We start from the raw sequence: 6416 nt of genomic DNA, 5'->3' as shown, positions 1-6416 counted from the left end.
AAATCTAACAGGAGAAACTTAACAGAGGACCATGAGGAGGGGAAGGGGGGCAATAGAGTTAGGGAGAGGGAGGGAAGCAAATCATGAGAGACTCTTGAATACTGAAAACAAACTGAGGGCTGAAGGGGGAGTGGGGAAGGAGGGTGATGGTCATGGAGGAGGGCACTTGTAAGGAAGAGCACTGGGTGTTACATGGAACCAACTTGACAATAAACTATATATAAAAAAGTATGGGTTTAGAGCAGGGCAGACTTCAGCTCAAGTTCTAGATCAAATCCTGAGTAAGTTACTTAACATTTCTGAGTTTAGTTTCACTTGTAAAGTATAGGTATAATGTTAACTTCCACCCATGAGGTTATTGTAAAAGTAAGTTAGGTAATCATGTCAAGCATCTAGCTACTGAGGGATACACACTAAATGATTAATAATAAATGTTAGATGTTTTTCCTATGTTAAAAAAAGATGTAGTATGCATAATGGAATATTACTCAGTCATCAAAAAGAGTGAAATCTTGCCATTTACAATGACACGATTGAACTAGAATGTATTATGCTCAGTGAAATAAGCCAATCAGAGAAAGACAAATACCATCTGATTTCACTCATATGTGGAATTTAAGAAATAAAACATATGAACATATAGGAAGAAGGGGGAAGAGGGGAGAGGGAAACAAAGTACAAGAGGCTCTTAAGAAACTAAGAGTTAATAGAGGGAGGTTGGCGGGAGACGGGCTAGATGGGTGATGGCCATGAAGGAGGGTACTTGTGATGAGCACTCGGTGTTGTTCGCAAATGATGAATCACTGAACTCTCCTCCTGAAACCAGTATTGCACTGTATGTTAACCAACTAAAATTTAAATGAGAAGAAATGACGTTGGTCTATGGGAAGACAAGAGGAAACAGGGCGACTAGTTGAGCCGGTTGCCAGCGTCTAGTTGAGACCTAATGGGGACTTGAACTGAGCTGGATGGACAAGCTGGAAATAGCCTGGTGGACAGTATGGAGAGATCCCTTGCTGAAGGATAGCATGTGCAAGGCAGAGAGGCAAGGTGGCTAGGATAGGGTGTAGTGGGGTTCACGTGTGGCTTGCAGTGGCTGCAATGTCGGGTGTGCACTGAGTAGCAGGAAGAAACGGAAAGTAAGGAGGATAATCTCGGTTTCACAGAGCCGATGAAAGGATAGCTTGAGAAAACAAGCCACTTCCCCTTTCTGTGCCTGTTTCCTTCTCAGTAAAATGGCGAGTGGTGTCACAATGCAATCACAGAGACACCTTCCATTCTGTGATTCTCCCGCAACCCAGACGGTGAAACTTGATTGCAAAGTCTTGTTTCTGTGGCATCAGCAATGCTGGGGCTTCACCATATGGGTTTCAATGGCTTAGATTCTGGGAACATGCTTTTAGGAGTCAGAATAATAAATGAATAATGGAAATAGGCATTGGATGTCCCCAAGTGTTGAAAGCCCCTTTTAATGGGCTGTACAAAACAGATTGTTACCGGAGACACCTGGCCCAGGCTATTTACTTCCTGTTTCCTCATTCTTGTCAGGCCAAATCTCTCATGAGTGAAATAGCTGCCTCCTTACTGTCCTGAATACACAGAAAGACCTTCTGTAGAAAACAGCAGAGGCCGCTATATAATAATGATTCCTGATTTGTGTTTCTGTTTTAAAAGGCTGTTTGAGAACAATAGCATTTACCCTGTGCCTGATGTGGATCTAAGCAGTTCATGTGTGGCAAGCTCCTGTGAACTGCACAAGTCGGTCATATTTTCTTCCCTATTTTACATATGGGAAAAGTGAGGACCTAAAAGGTGAGTAATTGCTTGAGGCCACCATGGCCTTTCTACAGTCTCCGTAGAAAACACACTACACTCAGCCTTCAGGGACTGGGCTCTGCCATTTGACCAGGTATGACCTTGACTTTCAAGTCACTTGATAGTTGTTCTTGCTCGATTTCCTCATCTGTGAAATGGGGATAATTATAGCACCTCAATGAGCTCTGTGAGCATCCAGACAACTTGTGGAAAGAATCTGCTACAGGAAACATTGGTGCTCCGACACATAAAGATGTTTTGTAGACTGCTGTTATCCAAAGATTTAATGTGACCTCCCTGAGTATTTCTAGGCAATTAATTTGCTTTTGTACAAAAATCATATTTGATGTGAAGTTATTTGTAGCATAAGAGAATTCCTACAGTTCTTGGATTTCTGTATGAGTGTGGAGGGAGGTGTTGAGGTAAATATTTCCTCTGGAGATTAGAAAACAGTGAGTCAGGAATTTGAACAAGTTGATATTAATTTCAGGCAATATTTTCTTCTGTTGTATGAAGCCAACACGGAAGAAATAAACAAAATATTTATTAAGTGCTGGGCCATGTTCTAGGTCCTTTGGGAGGGGGGGTGGGGTCCAGAGATGAGCCTCACTGTTGATTTGCTCAAGGAACCTGCTGTCTGTCATCTAATGTGTGCTGCCTAGAGGGGGTGGGTTTCTGCTGGAGGCAGAGACTGTTCTCACCTCAAAATCTGGGGTGTGTGTGTGTGTGTGTGTGTGTGTGTGTGTGAAAGAGAGAGAGAGAGACAGACAGACAGACAGGCAGACATACAGAGAGACAGAGAGAAAGACAGAGAAAGAGAAGGATACAGAGAAGGTTACTTTCATGTTAATTATGTTAATCAAAAGGTCTTGGAGTAGGCTCCATAGTTCAGTGGTTAGAGCACTGGTCTTGTATACCAGAGGTCATGAGTTCAGTCCTCACTTGGGGCTCTTGTTGACTTCTACTTTGCGGTGCCTGGTTTGGTTAGCATCCAACTTCGGCTAAGGCCATTATCTCATGGTTCGTGGGTTTGAGCCCCACATTGGGCTCTGTGCTAACAGCTCAGATTCTGGAGACTACTTCCGATTCTGTGTCTCCCTCTCTCTCTGCTCCTCCTCTGCTTGTTGTCTCTCTCCCTCTCTCCCTCTTCCTCTCTCTGTCTATCTCTCAAAAATAAATAAACATTAAAACATTTTTTTAAAAAAAGGTCTTATGGGATGCCTGGGTGGCCCAGTTGGTTCAGCATCTGACTCTTGATTTCACTCGGTCATGATCTCACAGTTGGTGAGACTGAGTTCTGTGCTGACAGCGTGGAGCTTGCTTGGGATAATCTCTCTCTTCTTTTCACTCTTCCACTTCCATGCATGGGATCGCTCTCACTCTCTGTCTCTCAAAACAAACAAACAAACAAACAAATAAACAAACAAACTAGGACAAAGAGGGTCTTAGATTAAACAATGTTGAAAAATCCTGGTCTAGACAGAAAGATCCATGAGAGAAAAACGAATCAGGGAGTTTGTGAGCAATCATAATGTGCAGGTAACCAAATATTCATCAGGAGACTCCTGGATGTAGGCCAGGCTGCCCAAAGGGAGTGGTTTACCACCTTATGCCTCCTTCTAGTAACTAGTATTTCATAACATGTTCTTCACTTAAGCAAAAGGATAACACAACCCATCCACAATATGATTTTCAAAACAAATCAGTGTGATGCCTCCACATAACCAAAAAAGAAGTAAAAGGAACTTAATTTAAGATAAAGTAATATGTATATTTTAGTATGTGAATGCTCAGATATGACTCCATGAGACAGATTGCGAATGGATCACATGATTGGTACCCCAAAACCTCCTCATGGACACATCTGGGGCCTTGGTGCTGGCTGTTGCGGGGCACCTGTTTTCCTCCACGTGGCTTTTCTCTCCATGCACTCTCCCACCACTTTATGGTTTAGCCAACCTTACACGTGGCAGCTGGCTTCCAAGATGGTGAAGCAGAAGCATCAAGACTTTCAAACTCTAGGCTTCTCAGTCATACAGCATCCCTTCTGCTGTGTTCTTTCCATCAAAGCAAGGCACAGGGCCAGCCTAAAATATTCGAGGAGTGGGTGGGTGGGAAATAGACTCTTTCTTTACAGGAGGAGTGGAAAAGTCATGTTGCAAATGGGCATGTGGGATGAAAGATCATTGTTGCCGTTTGTGGAAACAACCTACCACAGTAGAAGAGCCCTGCAAAGTAAAAATAGAAAGAATTAATCTATTTATTGAATCCTTCCTATATGCCTGGCACTGTGCTAAGGCTTTAGGTGTATATGTGAAGTACATCTTCCAGCCACCCCATTGAGGTAGACATTATTATCTCGACTTTACAGATTTTTAAAAATGACATTTGGAGAAAAGAAATAACTATGGCTCACAGTTAATAAGGATCTAAGGTGGGATTCAGACCCATCTCTGTCTGACTCCAAAACCCGTGGTCTCCTCTGCGCTTCCTGTAGCAGCTACTTAGAGGAGAGAGAAATACGTCTTCTGAATAGAGTCACGGGGTGGGCTTGAGTATTTGGATGGACCCAGGGACTGGGTACAAAAGATGTTCAATCCCCTGATAGTTCGTGGAGAACCACAGCTGTCCAAGTGATTATTTTTGGTTGAGGGGGATGGGAGATGAGCCCAGGTGTTGGCCTGTGCACTCGTTCCCACAGAGTGGGTTAAACAGGCACCGGTAATGTTGCAGGTCTGTGTGTTTCAATGCCTGTAGGATGTTCAGGTCTGCACCTGTACAGAAAACGTGTGGTTTTGGAGTGCCAGGAGATGGAAAGATGGCCGCCTGTGCAGAGGATGATTCCAAGTGACCTGGCATACAGTGTCAGAATGATGGATGATACATGTATTTCTTGGTGGGACAGACTTGCTAGGAACTGTCCATGGCTGGACATGATCTCCATGCAAGGAGAGAACAATGGAAAGCATCCCTGATCCTTTTGATCTTTGTTCGTCATCAAGCAAGGTTAATCTTACTGGGGGTGTAAGACTCCGGTCACAGTTGGTATTTGTTATTTGACTTGATTTAAAAACCGCAGCAATCTTTTTGTAAACTACATCAGTTTGGGATGATCCTTAACTCAGCATTCCTTATAAGGTTCTGTTCTTAAACAGAGAATCCCCCTAATTTCACAGTGTGGAGGCTAATTCTGATTTTTATTCCACCTGCATTGTGGCCTGGCTGTGTGAAAAGTCTTTCTGGAAAAGCTTCGGTAGCCCTGTAGCCTAAGAGTTTATTCATCCAATCATTCATTCACTCACTCAGCTGATATTTTCAGAAGCCTCTAGGTACATTGTTCTGAACACTGGGAATATAGTAATAAACAAAAGGATATGGAGTTACTAATCTCATGAATCTTATATTCTAGTCGAAGGAATGAGCTCCTGACATTATATACTATTTTAGATAGGGATAGGGGCTAAGAAGAAAAATAAAGCCAAAGAAGAGGACACAGAGTGATAGTACAAAGCTCTTTTGGACAGGTTACTTAAGGGAATCCTCTCTACTATACTAACATTGGAGTGTAGCTCTCCGTGAAATGGAGGATGCAGTAAAGAAGATGTTAGGAGGAATAGATTCTCAGGCATGGAAGGCAATCATGACAAATTCCTGTAGGTAGACATGTGCTTAGATGGATCAGGAAAAACTGGAAGGCTCATGTGGCAGGACCAGAGTAAGAGAGGAGACACCGCTAGGAGATGAGATCAGACAGGGAGGGAGCCAGCCTGGAATACCGAGGGCCTTTCAGGACTGGGTAATGACTCCTAATTTTATTCTGAGCAATAAGAAAATCTGTTGGAGGGTTTTGAAAAGAAGAGTGGAATAATGTGACTTATAATTTTAAAAGGTTATTCTGTCCCATATATGGGAAACAGAGTGTAAAGAGGCCAGAAAAGAAACAGGGAGTGTGTTTGACTAGTTCAAAGACTGTTGCAATAATAATTCATAAAAGCAATTATGGCAACTTAGATTAAGGTGATACTGGAAAGTTATAAGATGTGATCTGATTATAGATATTCTTCTAAATTAAGGTCAACAGGCATTTGTTGAAAACAAGGTGTAGGATGTAAATGAAGAATGACTCCAACTCTTCAACCTGAAAAACTGCAAGGATGGAGCTGTGATTTTCACAGATGGGAAAGACTATGGGAAGCACAGTTTGGGAGAAAAAAGAAGGAGCCCAGGTTTTAAAATGTGAAGTTTGAGATGCCTCTGAGACACATAAGGGAATATTTTAAACTGGAAGTTGAATGTGGCAGTTTAGAGTTCAGGAGATATGTCCAGGTTGGTGATGAGTATTTGCATAGAATCAGCATATAAATTTAAGGACACAGGATTGGATAAGTTGACCTATCCAAAAAAGTCAGTGTAGAAAAATAAGAACAAAGATCCAAGGAATAGGTCTTTGAGCACTCTAACTTTCATTAAGTTGGGGGGAAAAAGGAGATTCCAGTAAATGAGTCTAAGAAAGAGTGGCCAGTGCACTAGAAGGAGAACCACGTGAGGTCCTGAAGGCAAGTGAAGGAAGATCAAAGAGGAGGAAGTGGTCAATCATGTCA

At 42.4% G+C, this 6416-nt stretch overlaps 1 non-coding gene across 1 annotated transcript; it reads left to right on the top strand.

Annotated features, from left to right (window-relative positions):
• Positions 1-2692: 2692 nt before the first annotated feature.
• On the top strand, positions 2693-2766 carry TRNAT-UGU. Its single transcript has one exon. It is a non-coding gene; the product is annotated as a tRNA-Thr (tRNA).
• The last annotated feature ends 3650 nt before the right edge of the window (positions 2767-6416 follow it).

Source organism: Suricata suricatta, chromosome 1 (assembly GCF_006229205.1).
Source record: "Suricata suricatta isolate VVHF042 chromosome 1, meerkat_22Aug2017_6uvM2_HiC, whole genome shotgun sequence".
In the NCBI taxonomy this organism is placed as follows: domain Eukaryota; kingdom Metazoa; phylum Chordata; class Mammalia; order Carnivora; family Herpestidae; genus Suricata; species Suricata suricatta.
The sequence above is the reverse complement of the archived record's forward strand: the minus strand, read 5'-3'. Positions and strand labels throughout refer to the sequence as shown.